Genomic DNA, 22,443 nt, shown 5'->3' with positions numbered 1-22,443 from the left:
CGTGACAGAAATGTTTTTTACTTTTTGTGACATAATTGGAATAGTTTCAGATTGGGCAGGTGTGGTTGCCTTTTTTTGGATCAACTACAGAAGAAGATGAGTTTTAAAGGTTGAACTCAATGTAACGATGGAATGTCTTGCATACATGGAGCGGTTTCTACATAATAACCTGTCTAGCAAGAGTATTCTAAGGCAACTATTGTTTAGATCACACAGTGTAACAGGTTGATATCTTCTAATATGTTATTTTGTTTTCATTTTTGTGACATTCGATTGATGAATGTTTTGTCTTTTTCTTACTGATATTATGTTCTGTGAGATTATAAAAGCCAGCCACTCACACTGACATATTGAGTCAGCCAACTGTACCAAATCCAGCCCTATTTCAACGTAAGGGTGAGCGAGAGGTAGGCTGGCTAAGCATTGTTGGATTTGGAGTTCACTAAAGCTGGGGTTCACATTGTAGCTTCCACTGTTCTTAAGCTAAACATTCGGTAAAGGTGTACGAAACGCATAGCATTCCGTGTGCTATCATCATGACTATTTATATGTTACCATACGGGGAGGGGAGAGGGGGGCTGCTGGCTGCTTTTTATTTATTTATTTTCTTTGACTGCTTTACACACAATAACATTAAGCAAAGTGAGCAATAGGGAGTTATGTTCTAACCAAACGCACAGAGCGATAAACTATGTAAATGTAACCAAGAATCTTCACATTAAAATTGGGCGATTGTTGTCTTACTTTGCAGTGATTGTAATTATAACGGATATATTGTACATCATATAACTAACGTAAGTCACAATGTATACAGTCGATCAGCTCCTAGCCTTTCAACCTACTGCGGCTTTAATTGGTCCCAGAAGGAAGGTAACATTTTAGTTAACAGGTCTCTTATTCCAAACTATTATACCATTACTGGTATCTGGGTATGTGCTGATGGGATAGCTCAGTAGTTGTTACTCCAGCTGTTTGTCATCCTCGTTTAGTCAATAAATGAGAACACGTTAGCTCTTGATTTAATACTGTTGGACAAGCATTTCAAATGATTTCATATTTTTTGGGAGAAACATTTAAAACTAGTTATTCAAAATATTAAAATATCAGAAAATATATCATACATAAAGAAAAAACAGCGTGTGTTTGTGTGTGTGTGTGTGTGTGTGTGTATATATAAATAAAAATAATGTTCAAAAATGAAACCATTAAACATTTAAAAGTTTATCAAACAAATGTAGAGATATTAGAATATAATTATTAGAAATTGAGAGTTTTTCCAGTCCGGATATTTAGCCTCCAATTTACATTTTCCTAGTGTTTCCCAACATTTCATGGTTTAGTGAATAACCCTAAAAAGTGATTTACTTCTTGGGGAATTGGTGGCCAACGTCAGCCAGAATAATCAGATTCTGACCACCGAGTTTAGCTGTTTCCTGGTCAATTCCTGGCAATTCCCACTTTACAGGGATTTTCTCTAAAGTGAGAATTTAATGTGAAATCAAAATGAATTTCAAACTTAAGGTGAAAAAATAGCCAAGCTGTCAGGTCGGGTATTCTGGCCTCAAATCTGAAATTCACTTTTATTTCACTTAGTGAATAACCCTGACGGGGAATGGCCCAGGTGGCTCACAGACTGTCTATTTTTTATTTATAATTACCAAGTAATCTATTGTAGTGACTCGCAACCCAAACTGCACAACCTAGGCAACAATATTTTATATTCAACATTGCCCATAGCCAGCACTCACTGTCCCGTGGCTACCTACAATGTAGTAAGCACTCACTGTCCCATGGCTACCTACACTGTAGTAAGCACTCACCCTCCCATGGCTACCTACACTGTAGTAAGCACTCACTGTCCCATGGCTACCTACACTGTAGTAAGCACTCACCCTCCCATGGCTACCTTCACTGTAGTAAGCACTCACCCTCCCATGTCTACCTACACTGTAGTAAGCACTCACTGTCCCATGGCTACCTACACTGTAGTAAGCACTCACCCTCCCATGTCTACCTACACTGTAGTAAGCACTCACCGTCCCATGTCTACCTACACTGTAGTAAGCACTCACTGTCCCATGGCTACCTACACTGTAGTAAGCACTCACCCTCCCATGTCTACCTACACTGTAGTAAGCACTCACCGTCCCATGGCTACCTACACTGTAGTAAGCACTCACTGTCCCATGGCTACCTACACTGTAGTAAGCACTCACCGTCCCATGGCTACCTACACTGTAGTAAGCACTCACTGTCCCATGGCTACCTACACTGTAGTAAGCACTCACCGTCCCATGGCTACCTACACTGTAGTAAGCACTCACCCTCCCATGGCTACCTACACTGTAGTAAGCACTCACCGTCCCATGGCTACCTACACTGTAGTAAGCACTCACCCTCCCATGGCTACCTACACTGTAGTAAGCACTCACCCTCCCATGGCTACCAAAACTCTAGTAAGCACTCACCCTCCAACAGCTACCTACACTCTAGTAAGCCCTTGCCCTCCCATGGTTATCTACACTCTAGTTGACACTCACCCCCTCCTGACTATATACACCCTAGCCAGCACTCACTGCCCTGACTACATGCACACTAGCCACTAGCACACTACCTACATTCAGATCATCACTTGCCCTCTCCTGGTTGTACTTCAGTTAGAGCTTGCCCTCCCCTGGCTATTGTTTGGCAAGGCTGCGATGCCATTTGCACAGCCATTTCCTTTGTGTTTAGAGGACACTGCATACTCGGCTGTCGGCTGCTGTGGAAACAATCTTTTTGATCATGTTTTTTTTGTCTCACTGTTTCATGAAAATTCATTAATCTGTGACATTTAAACACTGTGTCTGAGAGGTGTCTGCTGCTGGGGCCGGCTGCCTGCATCAATACTGTGCTGAGATGCTGGCATCTCGTCAATATTTAGGGGGCCCCAGCAACAGCACTTGGATGTAGCGCCTGCCAAGAATCACGCACTCACCGGCTCCTTAACGAGCTTCAGCTAACGGATATTAGAGCGTCAAATCCTATCACGGCTTCGTAACACGTAGCAAGCAGTCTCACCCTCTCCTCCTCCCTGCTCTCTCTCTCTTTGCTCTCTCAGTCCTTGTTTATCTGATGTCATTCACAAAGCCATAAATATGGATGTTAGAATGTAACAGAGACGCCTTTATCAAACCTGAGGCTCAGGACATCACAGCCAAATCTGGTTATATGTCGCCACTCTGGGAGAAGGCATACATCAATTCCTCCACGCTGTGAAATAATTGTTCTGCATCGTTCGTGTTGTTTGCATCCCAAGTTTGAAGAAAAAAAGCGACATTTTAGGAAGCAGAGAAAACAATGTAATTTATCCTAAACCGGTAATAAACCTGAGATATGAGGAGTCATGTCAGTTCAGATCTTTGACTTTAAATCCATCCTCAAAACACACTAACGCACTATGGTAGAGAGAGCTCCCAGCTTGAGATTTAGGTTCAAATTAATTATCCAACATATTGAAATTTTAGAATAAATATTACTGCATTGGAGTTTAGTCAGAATTCGTTTGGAGGTGACAGCTATTATTACTTTAATAAAGCCCTTACTAAAGCGACTAGCCATGTATTTTCTGCTAAATTTAAAGGTCATTATTCTCTTTTAATTCTGGTCGACCTCTGTGCTGCTTCAGGAGGATCCACCAGTCGCTCCTTCTTCAAATTCTTCAGAAATGTGGCCTCTGTGACTCTCTACTTTCCTGCTTCTCATCCTGTCTTTCCCAAAGTTTTTTTTTTAAGTGTTGCGTTTGCTGGTGCCACCTCTGCCCACAACCAGTCTCCGCTGGAGTCCCAAGGGTCAGTTATTGGCCCCTTTTTGTTCCTTGTTTACACCACTTCTTGGTGACCTTTCTGGCTCCTTCAGATTTTAGGGCCATCTAGATGTTGGCGACAGTCCGATTTACCTCTCCTTAAATGGCCTCTCTTCTGCCGATCTGGAATGTGTCACTAATTGCCTCCCTTCCATGTCTAACTAGATGTCTTCCTGCCCTCAAACTAAAGCTTTCTAAAACGGTAAAATAGTCCACCTCCGTCTAACATTTCAATGAAACATCTATTACCCCAGCCCCACTGCCTGCATTTACGTCTAAATGCTCTTAGTACCACACCTAGTGTGCATCTTGAATGGAGAAATCAGACAGCCTGCTTGAGGCGCATACCATCACAAACAAACAAATTACACCTCAACTCAATATCATACTTTGAAATTACATTTATTCCACCATTCATAGCAGTCCTGGCAATGTTACAACTGGTTCAACTAAGATAATAAAAGCTGTAACCTGGGATACATCCTGGCTATTCACCTGGCATAGATGCTGGCTATACACCTGGGATAAATCCTGGCTATACACCTGGGATAAATCCTGGCTATACACCTGGGATAAATCCTGGCTATACACCTGGGATAAATCCTGGCTATACACCTGGGATAAATCCTGGCTATACACCTGGGATAAATCCTCGTTATACACCTGGGATAGATCCTCACTATACACCTGGGATAGATCCTCGCTATACACCTGGGATAGATCCTCGCTATAACCCTGGGATAGATCCTGACTATACACCTGGGATAGATCCTGACTATACACCTGGGATAGATCCTGACTATACACCTGGGATAGATCCTCGCTATACACCTGGGATAGATCCTCGCTATACACCTGGGATAGATCCTCGCTATACACCTGGGATAGATCCTCGCTATACACCTGGGATAGATCCTGACCATACACCTGGGATAGATCCTGACTATACACCTGGGATAGATCCTGACTATACACCTGGGATAGATTCTGGCTATACACCTGGGATAGATTCTGGCTATACACCTGGGATAGATCATAGCTATACACCTGGGATAGATCCTGACTATACACCTGGTATAGATCCTCGCTATACACCTGGAATAGATCCTCGCTATACACCTGGGATAGATCCTGACCATACACCTGGGATAGATCCTGACTATACACCTGGGATAGATCCTGACTATACACCTGGGATAGATTCTGGCTATACACCTGGGATAGATTATGGCTATACACCTGGGATAGATCATAGCTATACACCTGGGATAGATCCTGACTATACACCTGGTATAGATCATAGCTATACACCTGGGATAGATCCTGACTATACACCTGGGATAGATATTCGCTATACACCTGTGATACATCCTGGTTGTACACACGGGAGATGCACCTGGAATAGATTCTGGCTATGCACCAGGGACAGATGCCAGCTATAAACCAGGGATAGATCTTGGCTTTATTTCTGGGCTATACACTTATCAGCCACAACATTAAAACCACCTGCCTAATATTGTGTTAGTCCCCCTCGTGCTGCCACAAAACAGCTCTGATGTGTTGAGGCATGGACTCCACAAGACCTCTGTGTGGTATCTGGCACCAAGACATTGGCAGCAGATCCCTTGCGTCCTGCAAATTGTGAGCTGAGGCCTCCGTGTATCAGATTTGTTGCATGCCACAGATGCTCATTTGGAATGAAATGTGGGGAGTTTTGAGGCCATAGCAACACCTTGAACTCTTTGTCACGTTCCTCAAACCATTCCTAAACAATTTTTGCACTTTGAAGGCACTTTCACTGGTGGGCAGGGGTCATTGTGGGCATGCTAACCTGTCTGTGGCTATACAGCTCCACATGCATCAAACTGTGATGCACTGTGACACCTTTATGTCATGGCCTGTATTGTAAGTTTTTCATCATTTTGATCGATTGTGCATCAATGAGCGGTCGGTGCCCAATGGTTTAACGTCATTCTTCCTTGCACCACTTTTGGTAGGTACTAACCACTGTATACCAGGAACACCCCACAAGACTTGCTGTTTTTTTATTTATCTGGCCCAGTCGTCTAGCCATCACTATTTGGCCCATGTCTAAGTTACTTACATCTTTTTGCTTGCTTGAAATTCAGCTGACTGTTTACTTCCTACCTAATCTATCGCACCCCTTGACAGGTGACAACGATATAATCAACGTTATTTACTTCACCTGTCAGTGTTTTAATGTTGTGGCTGATCAGTGTATAATTGATTCTATTTATTTATTTATAACCAGGATATATCCCAGGAGCCAGGTATCCACAGTTCCTTACCATTTACTGCTGACAACAATAGCTTTGCGGTGATCACACATGAAAACATAACATATACCTCGTTACCAACATTCAAATATTGGTAACATTTAGCATTTAACAATGTCCAGCTAGTATTTCATTAACTATATAGAATGTAGAAGGCACGTTTCAATATCACATCCAACACCTCTTCTCCAGGATTCAGTTTTCTGCTCTCCGTCCTTCTGCCCGTCTCTCCCCATCCAATTACTCTGAATTTGAGTAATGCTTTCATTTTGGTTTTTCAGTAAAAGCATATAGTAAATGTGTGAATTTTATCCATTTGCAAAGGCACTGAAAAAAAATACAGGGACTGGGAGTAGCAATAAAACCATACACAGCCTAGATCTTCCTAATCCGAAATCTGCCTCCACTATTAATACACCAACCTGTTACACACTTAATGAGTTTATTTCACAATGTTTCACGTAGAAGTGCATATGTTTAGCCATTATCCATTATTCTGATATGCGCTTTTTGACAGTAATCCATATTACATCTGAATGGATACCGGAGGTTCTATTGAAATTTCAGATTTACATGAGTTGGTCAGACATTTAGTTCAAGGGGAAAAATATATTTAATGGAATGAACAGCAGAACCCAGCTTGGACTTTCATTGGAGGTCTTTCACTGGAGGTGTGACCATGTGTGTGGAAGTGTAGAACAGCAGAACCCACCTTGGACTTTCATTAGAGGTCTTTCACTGGAGGTGTGACCATGTGTGTGGAAGTGTAGAACAGCAGAACCCACCTTGTACTTTCATTAGAGGTCTTTCACTGGAGGTGTGACCATGTGTGTGGAAGTGTAGAACAGCAGAACCCACCTTGGACTTTCATTAAAGGTCTTTCACTGGAGGTGTGACCATGTGTGTGGAAGTGTAGAACAGCAGAACCCACCTTGGACTTTCATTGAAGGTATTTCACTGGAGGTGTGACCGTGTGTGGAAGTGTAGAACAGCGGAACCCACCTTGGACTTTCATTAAAGGTCTTTCACTGGAGGTGTGACCATGTGTGTGGAAGTGCAGAACAGCGGAACCTACCTTGGACTTTCATTAGAGGTCTTTCACTGGAGGTGTGATCATGTGTGTGGAAGTGTAGAACAGCGGAACCCACCTTGGACTTTCATTAGAGGTCTTTCACTGGAGGTGTGACCATGTGTGTGGAAGTGTAGAACAGCGGAACCTACCTTGGACTTTCATTAGAGGTCTTTCATATAGGTGCAGGGTGTGTATTGTAATATTATTTAGGGAAAGTCTTGTGTAATCTCCTGTCTGGGCGTGGGGACTGTGCAGAGCCATCTGCTGGTTGTAAATGAGTTTGAAACAGTTATGTGCAGCACACCCTTTTGGTTGAAACAGTTATGTGCACTACCTAAACAGCAAGGCTCAGTAATTTGCATATTCAGGAAGATTTGCATATTATGGTGTCTGCAGACAGGTGACATGTTTCTTGTTGGTCATTGTCTTACCCACCACCTGGGAGGTATGATCTTGGGTCAGGCAGTGTTAGGGAAGACTAACTGTCCGACCGAAGGTGTATTTATACGACTGAAGGATCCTGTCATACACTAATAGTAGGGATGCGTTTTTCTAATTTTTTTCATATGCTTCATTTGAAAAAATATATATTTCCCATCAATGCTCGATGAAATGATTATTAAAATAAAATACTTTTAAGATGACCGCTGTCCTTTAAATACATGCAGTCATGTGACTGTGAAATAGCATTGTACATCCTTGTTCTATGCCTTGAATATAGTATATGCTGACCGAAATGGTAGAGGGGTCAAGTATCGACCCAAGACTCCTAACTACTGAACAAATGTTGTGGGTCCACCAGACATTCAGCACGGAGCCATGATCTCCATCAGACTGACCTGTTATACGACGAAATACAAGTTCCAATGGCTGAAATGAAAATATGTGCAACAATTTGAGACTTCTGTAAGTCAGATTCCACGCGCTATTAGCTTTTCCATCACTTATTCACTCAGATTAGTCGAAGATTTGCATCCTGGTCATCTAAAAGCTTCGTAGACTGTATGAATGAGATCTTAATGCATGGGTTTTCCTTTAGTAGCCAATAGCTGGGACATTAAAAGGCATTCTGTGTGGTCCGGAGACCCTTCATTAACATGGTGTTACTTATCGCTGTGCTGCGATATCACTACATATTCTGTAGCGCTGTACATACAGATATTCAGGCAGTATTGGGGCCCTTGAAATCAGTTCAGCCCTTCCAGGTTTCTAGGATGTTAGGTAACAGGTATTAGGCAGAGCCTGATGAAGGGACTGACCATGCCCTGGGGTCAGTATTACAATACATCCCAAAAAACAAAAGTATATACACTAGAGGTGAAGAAAACGTATAGCTGAAAGTGATCCCAGGTGTACTTCACAGCCACCTAAGAAAATATATACATATACAAAAAAAGTGGAAATCACTTTTTTTGTATATGTATATATTACAATACACCCCCCCCCCCCCCCCCCCCCACACACATTCACAGCTCTCCTGACTTAACTCTTCCCATTCTGCAGGACAGAAACTCCTCTGTTTGTTCAATAAATTGGGATTGTTTCAATGTACGTTAAAACAAGTGACTCATCATTTCCTGATTTATATTCATCACACAGAGATTGTTTGGAATTTTAAGTTGTTTCTTATTTCCTTCCAATTTGTTGGTTGAAGAGCAGGCTCTATTTGTTTGAGGAACCTGCATGTATGTTTATATGTATGTATGTATGTATGTATGTATATGTGTGTATGTTTATATGTATGTATGTATGTATATGTGTGTATGTTTATATGTATGTATGTATGTATATGTGTGTATGTTTATATGTATGTATGTATATGTGTGTATGTTTGTATGTATGTATGTATATGTTTGTATGTATGTATATGTGTGTATGTTTGTATGTATATTTGTATGTATGTATATGTGTGTATGTTTATGTGTGTGTATGTATATGTATGTATGTATATGTGTGTATGTGTGTGTGTGTATGTATGTATATGTGTGTATGTTTATGTGTATGTATGTATATGTGTGTATGTTTATATGTATGTATGTATGTGTGTATGTGTGTGTGTGTATGTATGTATATGTGTGTATGTTTATGTGTATGTATGTATATGTGTGTATGTTTATATGTATGTATATGTGTGTGTATGTGTGTGTGTGTATGTATACATCTTGATAACGAGAAGCCTGTAGGAACTAGCAGTGCTTAGTAGCCCGTTAATATTTTATTAGCTCTATACTCTGTTCTCAGAGCCGGACTGGCATTAGATGGCTGCAGTCGACAGAGCGCGCTTAATATTTCAGAAGGAAAATAGGGTTTCAGCTGCCCAGTCTCTGAGTAAAAGGGGTTAAATGATGTCACCTGCGCTCAGTAACACGATCTGTTTATATGTCCACTAACAGCAGATAAATATTTGGGTTTCTAAGGGGCCTATTCATTAATCTGAAGCCGATGCCTGGCATAGTCTGCCCAAAGAAATGCCACCTAAATTACCCTCTGCTGGCAGGATAGTAAGCTGTGCAGCGTTACTATAAATTAACCCGTGGGAAGTACAGAAAGAGCAACAAACATTGCCAGCTCTTTACCTTCTTTCATACACCATAGCAAGTATTTTGCAGGAGCTGGTACCGGCCACTGACCCCATTGGTTTCCGTGTGATTTAGTCTTTCTTTGGGTTAATGCTGGGGGGGCATCCCATAATTGGGTGTTTATTATTTAGACCTGAATTGTGATAAACGTCTGCTGACCACACAGAAAGGAAAGGGGCACATTCTGGGCTATTGTGGTTTCCTAAAATGTTTTAATTATTGTATGTGTTATGTATGTTTCATGATGTTTCATGTTTGTTCAATATAACTTTTTTTCTGCCTGAGGTTTTATTATTTTTTTTCTACACCAAGGGAGAACACACAATAGGAATTTGGCATTTAGATGTCCCATTTTCTCCTTCCCCAGGTGAAAGCGGTGACAGCGGAAGGATTGGCCGGTTCATCCATGTTCATGATACAGCGAATAAGAGTGGGAAGTAAAGTGAGGTCTGTGTTCAGATGCTCAGACCTGCCGCATTAATCAGGTACCCTCTTGTTTCCTTTCGTAATAAGTCGTAAGTGTGAACCACAAGCATACAGGATTCTGGCTGCCAAAACCACATGGTACATTGTATAATTTGGCAGCTAAAATGCAATTCAGACATGATAATCTACCCTTTGTAGTGCAGACTATGACTTGGTTAATTGGGAAAGTCGCCTGTATACAAAGGTTACTAGTAGTGTGTGTTTCCTACCAGATGGGGGCACTATGACTGCCTAATGATAAATACATTTATAAAATAAATTATAATAACTTTTCTTATATAAAACAGGTACATGCAGCCTCTGGTGACAGTAATTGACAGATCTGCAGCCGGTTGTTAAAGTGTGTGAGCGTGTGTGTGAGCGTGTGTGTATGCGATTTCCCCATTAATTTCTGAACTAAATTCTGCATACTCCCCCTCACCCCTCTCCCGCCCAGAGAAGAGCGACGGATACAGAGTTCCAGTATTGAGAACACCTTTTTGTCAGATCTAGGGATACCAGTCTCTTATTTGCTGTTGTTACATTATAGTAAACCAGGGGACCAATAGGAATGTTGGGTTTCTGCGATCCATCGTATTGCTAACTCCCCCTCTTTCTGCAGGTGGATAAAACAGTGATTTGATTAAAATGCACAGTATTCATTGTTACTGTTTAATATTCCGTGAGTCCTTGATTAATTCAATTTCAGATTTTCAGTTATCATTTACAATACGTTAGTGCCAGCAATTGTGGGTAAAGCATGGGGATAGGATCTTGAGAACAAATCACGTTTTATGCTATTTAGCTTTACACGGATTAAACATATGTACAAGCATGTTAGAACGTGCATCTCCATCCTTCCTAGGTAAAACAGACAGACAGACAGACAGACGGACTAGTTTTACCTGGAACGTAAATGGTAAATAAAAGCAGATAACTATTGTGCCCGTTCTGCCCACCTCTCCCACTCTCGGACAGTTTACCTGTCAGGCGTATTGCTAGGTGGCTAAAAACCAGGGTGTTTTGGCCCCTCCCACATATGTTAGCTGAAGCCCCCCAATAGCCAGTCCTACGCAACATCCTCGAGTCGAGCCTTAAACCCAAACATGTTCAGTAACTCGCGTTGGCCCTACAAATCTTTGAATGAATTCACTGCCTGTCTCTCTATCTGTCTGTCTGTAAGTCAGTCTGTCAAAGTCAATTAACAGATGACTCATATACTATTTGTCTATCTAATCACATCCAAAACATCCCTGAATTCCCTTATTATGCTAGCCTGACATATCACTGTTAGCCTGTACTGCTTCCACTGGAAGGCTATTACAGGTATCTACTACCCTCTCTATATCACTGTTACTGCTCCCACTGGAAGGCTATTCCAGGTATCTACTACCCTTTTCTATATCACTGTTACTGCTCCCACTGGAAGGCTATTCCAGGTATCTACTACCCTCTCTATATCACTGTTACTGCTCCCACTGGAAGGCTATTCCAGGTATCTACTACCCTTTTCTATATCACTGTTACTGCTCCCACTGGAAGGCTATTCCAGGTATCTACTACCCTCTCTATATCACTGTTACTGCTCCCACTGGAAGGCTATTCCAGGTATCTACTCCCCTTCCGATATCACTGTTACTGTTCCCACTGGAAGGCTATTACAGGTATCTACTACCCTCTCTATATCACTGTTACTGTTCCCACTGGAAGGCTATTCCAGGTATCTACTCCCCTTCCTATATCACTGTTACTGCTCCCACTGGAAGGCTATTCCAGGTATCTACTACCCTTTCTATACCACGGTTACTGCTCCCACTGGAAGGCTATTCCAGGTATCTACTACCCTTTCTATATCACTGTTACTGCTCCCACTGGGAGGCTATACCAGGTATCTACTACCCTTTCCATATCACTGTTACTGCTCCCACTGGAAGGCTATTCCTGGTATCTACTACTCTTTCTATATCACGGTTACTGCTCCCACTGGAAGGCTATTCCAGGTATCTACTACCCTTTCTTTATCACTGTTACTGCTCCCACTGGAAGGCTATTCCAGGTATCTACTACCCTTTCTATATCACTGTTACTGCTCCCACTGGAAGGCTATTCCAGGTATCTACTACCCTTTCTATAGCGACATTAAATTATTTCACTGTAAGGTATTCCCTTACTGTTACAACCCTTTCAATATCACTATTAGCATTTACCACTTCCACTAGAAGACTGTTCCATGCATTTACTATGCTTTCTGCAAAGCCTTTTTTTCTCACCTTATTCCCTAGTACTTAGAAAACGTTTTGTATGTATCAACCAGTAGGATTATTGTGGCTATCGTTAACATATATCAGCTGTTATACCACCCAGGGCAGCGATAACACTTGCAGAGTGATTCAATAAGGTGTGAATTGTTGGAAATTGGAAGTGAATTCAAAATTAAAATATTGGGCTAAAGTAGCCAAATAAAAACATAGCTGATTTTGTTTTCCTCATGTTTAGCTATTTATATCAAATTCAGCTATTTTGACCCAAAATGCGAAAATCGAATTAAATGCACTTTTAGGCTACAATACAAATGATTTGAAAAAATTGTTCCAAGTAAGTTTTAGTCAATTCAGTTTTTAGTGAATTAACCCCCACTTTACCTGCCGTCTGGCTAGCTCACACACCGCACGGATAAAACAATGTTATACTTTGTATAAAGTCTATGAGTAGAAGCTGTGTGTAAAACATGGTTGTCTATAAAGCGGGTGAAACAAGATGTCTTCCATGCTTCTGTGCCTCTTCCTACTTAGACCATAAATGCCGTAGATATTAAACCATCACTCGACTCTCTGAAACAATTCCGCTTTCATTCCGTCTGTTTATATAAAACACCACCTGACGAAAGTGATCTTTAAATAAAGGTTAAGCTTAAGGCACAGAATCCTGTGTAATATAAGCTGATGGAATTTTGATTTTTCTCATGGTGAAATATCAGATGTCTGCAGAATTCACAGTTGTTTACATTTATTTTGCCAGGATCCACTGCCTTTGAGGTCTTTGTCCTCAGCCTACCTTTGTTCCCTCCCACACTGCGGCCTGAGCCGCTCACATATTGCATTACCGGGAGATCGCGTTCTGTAAATTTGGTTTTGCACCAAAAAGGTTTTCAGTGCTTATTACAGGCAATCTAATTCACTGAAAGATAAGACTATCGAATGCAGAAAACAAAGCGGCCTCCATGTTACACAAACTGCTCCTGCAGACTGGATGTCGTAGCGATTCTGGGAGAGGTGGGGGGGGGGGGGTTATAGCTCAGCACAGCTATTAAACGGGGGGCAAGGAATTACTGGCAGTCAGTGGGGATTGTTTTTTACTAAACTAGGGATTGTGGAAGATTGACAAGGGAATTGCAACTTTTAGACCAAATTAGCTGAGCTGAAAAACTAGCTTTGGAGAATATTATTAAAAATGTGCAATTCTTCACAAATGCTCTCCTTAGCGAGTAAACCCAATAAAGGATATGGGAGTGTAGAACTCTGCACACCTTTAAATGTGTACATTAGACTCCGAAAAATACAGATATCTTATACCTAGAAATGTAAAGATTGACTTCACAGAAATGTGCTTATTGTGTATCTAAAAATACACCCATCTCATTCCCAGGAACCTGTAAGCAGCGATTAGATAAACACAAACAAAAGCCCTGACATTTCAAATGCCCAACAAGCAAGTCGCTGGGGCTTACTGACTAAACAGTGTGTTGTCACGAGTTGGGGGAAAAAAAGTGTCTGAATATGGCAAGTCAGTAGTTATCTCTCCAGAATCTGAGTTTAGGGAATTAAATCCAAATGTAAATTCATTATATTCATACAGCGTCATTCACTAAATCCTGGATTGCCCCAAATCAAAAAGCGATCAAGATTGAGGCTAAATAGCTGAACTATGACTGTAGCCCAGCTAATTATTATTATTTTTTTCTGGATCAGATATTTGTAAATAGCCGATTTTGAAAAGTAAAATGATGCATGTTTGGTTTCCAGTTCACTGCAAATTGGTGTTTAGTGAATAAACCGTATAGTACTTACTATGAAGGCAGCAATGATACTTGAACGGTACACTAACCCCATGGAGAGGCGCAATACGACCTACTGAGCACAAGGGAGAAGGTCCCCCCTCTCAATTAGCAGAAAATCTGCAAATAAAATGTTTTACTTACCTTGAATCCAGCACTGGGCGAAGCTCCTCGTGCCCCTCTTCTGCGCCCCCCTCCAATTTCACTCTGGCCATGTGTAGTCCCATAACACAAAAGCCTGTGATTGGACCATTTCACTGGCTAAGAGCTCATTGAAGTGTTCATGGTGGTAGGAGTAACCCTTTAAACCCAATTCTCGGTTTCGCTGTACTTTGTGTATAAATGATGTGGCACCAGAGGAAATCGCTTTACCTAGTGTGTATCCCACTTAGAGCAAGACGGGGGTGTTTTCTGTACATACATTATGTTACAGATACATTCATTCCCGTAATCTGTTGACATTTGCGACTTCACTTTATGACGTCTGTCAACTTATTGCTCCTGGCTATTTCATTGTTTTTTTTATTTAATTATTTTACATGTTGTATCTGCTTTCTGCACGGAGGGATTCACCCAATAAATCCCAACAGTAACCCTGCTATAGGACGTTTCACTATGACCATTTCAAGACGATTGTGTATCAGTGTGGAAGCAGCCATCTTGGAACTACATATTTGATATAAAGCTGCATATTTTATATAAACCCAGAGAGGCAGCAGCCAATCAGAGCTTTTATGGGATTCATTGTGCTGAGCTGATTAGCTTCCATAAATTAACTGTTACAAGGGGCTGATGATCACTCTGCCCAAATAAGATATGGGCTGATTGTGAATAGTTCTTTCAATTTTATTAAAAATGGAAAAAATGATGAAGAGATTAACAATGATCAACACGTCACACAAACTGCAGAGACTCAGGGTAGTTTGTTTTGTCGTTATAAGTCACGCACATACTCTCACACATACACACCGGCATTAGGCATTGTACAATTCAAAACTTTAAATTCATACGCATACTAAAGGTTAGATTAGCGGAACTAATCTAGTAAGGGCCCCGGGGGCAAGAAATATTTTTGAATGCCCCCCACCCCAGCGCATGGGTTGCCAAAAGGTAGATCCCAACCTGTCATAAAATCTCCACAATGCTTTGCCAGCTGGGGCTCTTCCTTTTTCCTGTCCTGGCAGGGTTGTATTTTTGAGCAGTGTTTGTGCTTTTGAATATCATCATGTTTTTGTGTGGAGTACGTGTGTGCATGTAGGGGTGTATTTGTATGTACTGTTGCCGCTAGAAGGCAGTGGTGTACTTCTCTGTAATGTTTGCCTTTGAATGCAGGGGTGTGTTTGTATGTAGTGTTAGCTTTAAATGCATGTGTATGTTTGTGTGTATTGTTGGTGTTTGAATGAAGGGTATGTATATAACTTTGGCATTTTAATACAGGGGTGTGTTTGTAATGTTTGTGCTTGATTGCAAGGGTATATGTGCATGTAGTGTTGGCGTTTGCTTGTTGGGATATATGCATGTACACACATACACTGCCACATACATACACACACACACATACATTGACACACACACAGATATACACACTGACACAAATGCACACACACACATACATTCATGGACATACACACACTGACACATACACACACACTAACATATACACACTCACACACACAAACATATGCACACTCTAAATCATACACATGCATTGGCGGTAGTTTTGTTGCTGGGGCGGACCAGTGACACCGTCTGGGTCACTGATGTCACCCAAAGGGTTGGACATACCATGAAAGAATATACATGTCTGCCTAGCACAGTTACAATGCTTTCTACATAGTCTTAGCACTTTTAGTGTTTAATGAAGTGTTTGTGTTTTCTGGGGATAGTTTCCTTGTTTCCCCAAAAGTGGGACACCAGGAAAAGGATGGTAGGATAGGACGTCAAAATAGTTACAGTTGTACTGAATTTGGGACCCTTGGGAGACCTGCAACTGTTATCAAATTCCAAACCCCTGAAGGAGTATGGGAAAAGTAGTTTTTGGAGCTCACCTCACTGTCAAACATATTATCTGCTCTTAGAAACATCAACATACTTCTCAATAGACATGGGAAAGGGCCAGGAACAGGAGGACAGGGATCCAATATCAGGACTGTCAAACTTAGAACAGAGTGAGACCAGCGCCCCCCAGAGTCAGACCGATAGAAGGTTATGGACTAAGATCCCACAGCAAAGTAGGTCTAAAATCTACAACCATCCACAGTCTTACCTCCTATCACTAGGCTCTCTATTCTACTCTGCCAAAATATCGGGGCAGGGTGCCAAACACCCAGACTGAGTGAGACGAGGGGCCATAAGATTCTGACGATCGGGTAATTATGGTTTATGAATTTCAGCTTTAATCTGCAGTTCACGGAGTCCTGATTAAATATCAGTTAAACACAATTAAAGTTTGTGTTATGTTTCCCCGTCTTGATCAGAATAATTAGAGACTACGCATTGCTTGTCAGTAGTAGCGAGCAGAATTAGATTTTTTTTTCTCTTCTCCCGTGAATGAATGTTTTTTTGGGTTATTTTTTTAAAGCAGTTTTATAGCACCAGCTGTTGGCATTATTTTGTAACTTGCTGCTATTATTGAAGAGATTATCTTTTGATATCATGAACCACTTGCTCGCTGTCTCTGTGCTATGTGAAAAGCGACAGTATCACCAAGCAGAATCTTTGGGTATCAGTGAAGATAGTCTCTGCCTACCTCGCCAGTGTTTGTAGGGATCGAGCGTTGTCAGAGACACAGCAGGTATTCAATGCCATTCAATAAGGAGATGCTGTAAAAGTCATGTCTTGGATTGGCAACCTCTGGTATTTATTTATCGAAAGGTACATTTATCTTTATCTGAGACACATCAGAGAATATAGACTACGCTTAAATATCTGAAATTAGGTCTGAAAAACAGGACAACCTCCAACGTCGCCTATTTCCAAGTGCTAATGTACCTGTATATTTTCTTTGTACTGAATTTTCTTCTCATACTCCTTACTGGGTCTGCATTGCTACCGATCAGTCTTACATTCTAGAGCTACAAATGTCAGTCTGCCTCCATGTTTGCTACGCAGTCAGCGGTGCAGCGCGCATGTTTGACTTGACACAAACGTTCTAGTTTTGGCAATCTAAATTATTCATGTCGCCCAGACTGAATTTATAAAAATCACAGTTATCGGATATAATTGTCTCCCTCTCACTATGCTGAGAGTAAATGTCGGTACCTGGCCAAGTTGGGAAATCCCCCCCCTTCCTCCTCCCCCAGTTTGGCCCAATGTGAGAAATCGTTCTCCCAAACTCTCCCATGAAAATCCATTTTATAAAGGCTTTCACAGTAGAACTTTGTCTGCACAGAGACATGTTAGTTACCGGTACGTTTATTTGCCTCCTCACTTTAGAGTGGAACAATCACGAAAAAAATAAATTAAAATGGTGCAACACATATTAATATCTGCGACTTTGCAGTTTTGTAATGTCCATATCCCTTTAGTGTAAAAGATATTGGGTTTTTTTTGGTTAATTACCCCATTCCCCTCCATTGTAGAGTACTATATAGACAGCAGTTAAATAAGCACTATTGCATTAGGGATACAAAAGCCTTTTTTAATGATATAGTGTCCTGGAGCCATTTAGGTGACCAGCCCCCATCCTTTTCTCTCTCACTCCCATATGAAAGCGTTGGGAGGCTAGTGCGCATGCAAAGCAAAACGCTGTGCGGCACCAATCAGATTGTCTCAATGAAATCATCTGAAAGAAATAGCAGAGATTTACACTCCTGCTTGGATAGAAGTGCTTCTTGTGGGTGTCTGAGTGAGAGCCACAAGAGGCGTTTAAACCCTGCAGAACCGCAATGTTTTCAGCTGCAGGGTTAAAACCGGGGGCCGTGTTCTATAGTGTCTCTTTAAATTGTAATATCCATAACTCATTAGTGTACAATATATTAGGGATATTGGTTGGCTCTGTTTCCTGAGTTTCATACAGACAGCAGTCAGTCTGCCTAAAGTTTAGATCAGTGGCAGCAGCCTGATATGCTGGGCTTAGATCAGGACACTGACCCTCACTCACTGACAATGGAGAGGATGGAGTGAGTATAAAACAGCCCAATACCTTTTAGGTAGCACATATTACTATTTGGTACTGTTTGTGACAGTTCCTCTTTCAGGGAGTGGAAGCTGCAAAGACTGGCAGAGCCGAGCGCCAAGTAATGTGCACAATGTTGTCATGTAAAACATGTAACACTGACGTTTCCATACTAATAGAAATGTTCAGATCCCTTTGTATTTTTTTTTCCAGACAAATCCAGAGTTGGACTAGTTAAGTTGCAGCTGCTCCTGGCTCAGTGACTCCGCATTATAGAAATTTAATGACTAAACCACCTTTTCTGAAATCGCTCTGAACACGATGAGTAACAGGAAAAGGCAAGGGGCGTTTGTGTGTTCTGGAGCCATTGGATGCGTATAAAAACATCACAAACTCTGTTTTGTTAACTAGTCTCTGCGCACTGAGCTGTGAATCCTGTCGGAATCACAAAAAGATCTTCAGGTTAATTTAACATGGGAGAAGGAGGCTTGTATCATTAGCTGGTGCTTTTAAACATACACAGCCATTAGAAATGGAATGGACTGATTCCGGTAAACGATGAGCGCAGAACGTTAACTATTACATAATAAAGGGGCATTCCTGAGCATCATGGTAAATGTAGTTTACGAACATCTGGTAAAAAAAGATTTGCCATCAGTGCTGCGCACACCTATGTACTTAAGGCAAGCAGTGTTGGCCTAGCAAGAGTGAGACTACAAACCAGCAAATAAATTGTAAGCTTTTGGGCCAAGTCTATTTTTAATTTTGTGAGCAGGTAAGAATAAATTAATTTGTGATCTGCTCTTTGCTTTACATTTATTTAAATTGCTTTATTTGGTTAAGGTTCCTATAATACATTTACTGGGTGGGGAAAGAGCAGCAGGGGCAATGTGGCGTGAGGCGAAGGGTCCTGCCACGTAGCCTGGCTAGCTTAGTAAAAGCTCTAGTTTTCATTTTTAGTACAGCATTGTATTAAATAAACAGCGCTGCGGATGTGCTAATACGTATCCAATAAGATCTCCATTAAAAGGAACGCCTGAATGGAGCACTTTAACGTGCTGAAAGAATCCACAATCCAGTGTCTGTTAACTTTCTTATAGCTTCATTCATATATTTTAATGAATAAAGCTACCTGGGACCACTAAGCTAAATACCCCGCAAGCCATTGCTAAGTAGGCATTTGTGCTACATTCTCTTTAGAATCACTGAGGGGTCCAGCTCTGGTTTAAAATACTCTCAGGGATAACCCACATTGAAAGTCAAAATAGCCAAACTATCCTCTAAGCCAGCTGTGCTTTCAGCTCAGGTACTCTGCCCGTTTAGGGACACTATAGTCACCAAAACAACTTTAGCTTTATAAAGCACTTTTGGTGTATAAATCGTGTCCCTGCAGGGTCACTGCTCAATTATCTGCCATTTAGGAGTTAAATCTCTTTGTTTGTTCAGCCCTAGGCACACCTCCCTGCTTGTAACATGCACAGTCTTTCTAAACACTTCCTGAAAAGTGAAATCTAATGTTTAATCGTCCTTTATTGCACCATCTGTTAATTTAGAAATACCTACCTCATGGCTAGACCTTCCTATGTGTGATTAAAATTCAATTTGCAAAGCAGGAGATAAAAACCTCTAAAGTAAGTTAACTTCTGATTGGAAATGAAACCTTTTTTTTTTCATGCAAGATGTATGAGACTTCCAATGCTGCTTCCTTAAGCTAAAGTTGTGTTAAAGAATTTAGTGTCCCTTTAAATTAGAAATTCACATTGAATTTTCACTTTAGTAAATAAAGCCTTCTGTAATTTCCTGGTATGTGGGAAAAAATGCACATTTTCAGCAAAATGGGCTAGTTCAGAGGTATGTTTTTTGTGTTTTTGCCTTTTTTTTTTTAATATACTTTCTCTATAATGCATTAAAGGCAGTCAGTTATAGCAGAATAACTCCACTTGTGTCACCCCACCCTAAGGAAACTCTCTCTTTACAATGAGTTAATTAACAGCAACATAAATATTTATTTGTGAATGTTGGTGCTCTTTCCATCTGTACAGCGCTGCGGAATATGTTTGTGTTTTATAAATGAAATAATAATCCTAGTGACTTGATTAATAAATCGTGTCTAGGTGTTATTTACTAAGTGTGCTAGCTGTTATATGAAGAAATGTCTTATTATATTTTTGTTTTGTAAACTAAACAGAAGTGTATTAACGCAATGTGTGGTTTTATGAGTCAGGGACGGATGCAGTAAATTCGTTTAAAATACTGACGTGGGCTGGTAATAGTCAGCGATCTGAGCAGCTCTCATAGGACCCACCGTTGTTTACATTTATTTTTTAAAACGTAAACATGCCTCAGCCAATGTGAGGCCCCACATTACTATCATTAACCAATGCAGAGAAAGGGGATTGTGGGATATGCAGTCCAACTATCCGCTTTTTACTGAATGCTGTTCAGTGCACAGCCGACCTAAATAGGCAAATCGTGTGAACTGCTGGGAAATTGCACATTTTAGACCTAAAAGGCAAATTATAAAAATAGCTGATTTAGTTTTTCTTTTGGGCTATTGTGGCTTAAAATATGACTTTTTTTTTTTTTTTTTTGGTGAAAATGTTTAATTATTTTTGATATTCAAATTTTAGACCACAATAGACCAAATGAAAACAATCCGCTATGTGATTATTGTATATAGACCCAATGAATATTACGGTCTCTTTAAATAAAACTAGACAACTTTACATAAAGACTGCTTATTAGAAGGATGGATGGATAGGCAGATAGACAGACAGATTGCCTTGTTTAACTGTATTTTTATAACCGATACAGCGCACTGCAGTGGTTATGGTGCCAGGAGTGGCCCAGTACTCCCCACACTGTTTGCGCACTGTTCCCTGCCTCTCATGTTCCGATATGCCAGTCGGAAGTTCTTGCTAGAAGCTGCTGTGTAGGACCAGAACATTGTCTGAGAGAGTCGGTTCACCGCGTTCGGCCAATGAGAGACGACCTGCGCCAATAGCCACTACGGTGCTCGATAGTAGTTATGGTGCTTGGAGTGTTCCCGTGCCTCCTCTCACAGCTCTATCCCTCCTCTCACTGCCCCATCCCTCCTCTAACTGCCCCATCCTCCCTCTAACTGCCCCATCCCTCCTCTCACTGCCCCGCCCCTCCTCTAACTGCCCCGTGCCTCCTCTCACAGCTCTATCCCTCCTCTCACTGCCCCATCCCTCCTCTCACTGCCCTATCCCTCCTCTCACTGCCCTATTCCTCCTCTCACTGCCCTATCCCTCCTCTAACTGCCCCGTGCCTCCTCTCACAGCCTTATCCCTACTATCACTGCCCCATCCCTCCTCTCACTGCCCCGTCCCTCCTCTAACTGCCCCGTGCCTCCTCTCTCAGCCAGGTACCTCCTCGCACAGTGACTCCTCTGTTTAAGTCTGTGTTCAGGTGTGTTAGTATACTGACATTTTAATTTATTGTGTTAACCTCCAGCTTTGTGTGAGTAACACTCAATTATGTTATCCTTTTACATTCCTATGGCATTGTTCATACAAATAGAAAACCCTTAACTCTCTCCCAGGTTATTAGACAATTCACTAATTATACATGGATGTAAAACATAGCACACAAGCACGGGTTTTCGCTAGACCGGGAATTCATGGAGAATTGAAGGGAATTGCAGATTTAAAAACTACCAAGCTCCCACATTGGCCGAGCTGAGGAATTTTTCCAATTTGATCACATTAACTGCGTCTTTCCTTGGTCAATTCTCTATAATTATCAGTTCAGTCAAAAACCCCAAACAGGGCACTTCTCTAAACTGGGAGCTGAGATTCAAATTTAAGGTCAAAACAGCCAAACTGGAAAAAATCTCTAAATCAATTATTTCAGCTGTGTTTTTGTTTAAATATTATATTATCCTGTGAGTGTCTGCTTGTCCTAAATTGAGCTGAATGGAATGCATTGAGGCAGGTCCCTAGTGACGAGCCGCAGAGTTACTAAATACTTCATGTTTACTCATATAGGGGCT

The 22,443-nt window shown here is 41.2% G+C and overlaps 1 protein-coding gene across 1 annotated transcript in view; it reads left to right on the top strand.

Moving 5' to 3' along the window:
- ZBTB20 (zinc finger and BTB domain containing 20) overlaps positions 1-22,443 on the top strand; it is a 778,251-nt gene that overhangs the window by 590,574 nt on the left and 165,234 nt on the right. The window contains exon 5 of the mRNA XM_063442031.1: positions 10,160-10,277. The gene's annotated coding sequence lies outside the window, so the exon portion shown is untranslated. The remainder of the gene's footprint in view (positions 1-10,159; positions 10,278-22,443) is intronic.

Source organism: Pelobates fuscus, chromosome 1, assembly GCF_036172605.1.
Source record: "Pelobates fuscus isolate aPelFus1 chromosome 1, aPelFus1.pri, whole genome shotgun sequence".
Lineage (NCBI taxonomy): Eukaryota > Metazoa > Chordata > Amphibia > Anura > Pelobatidae > Pelobates > Pelobates fuscus.
The sequence above is the reverse complement of the archived record's forward strand: the minus strand, read 5'-3'. Positions and strand labels throughout refer to the sequence as shown.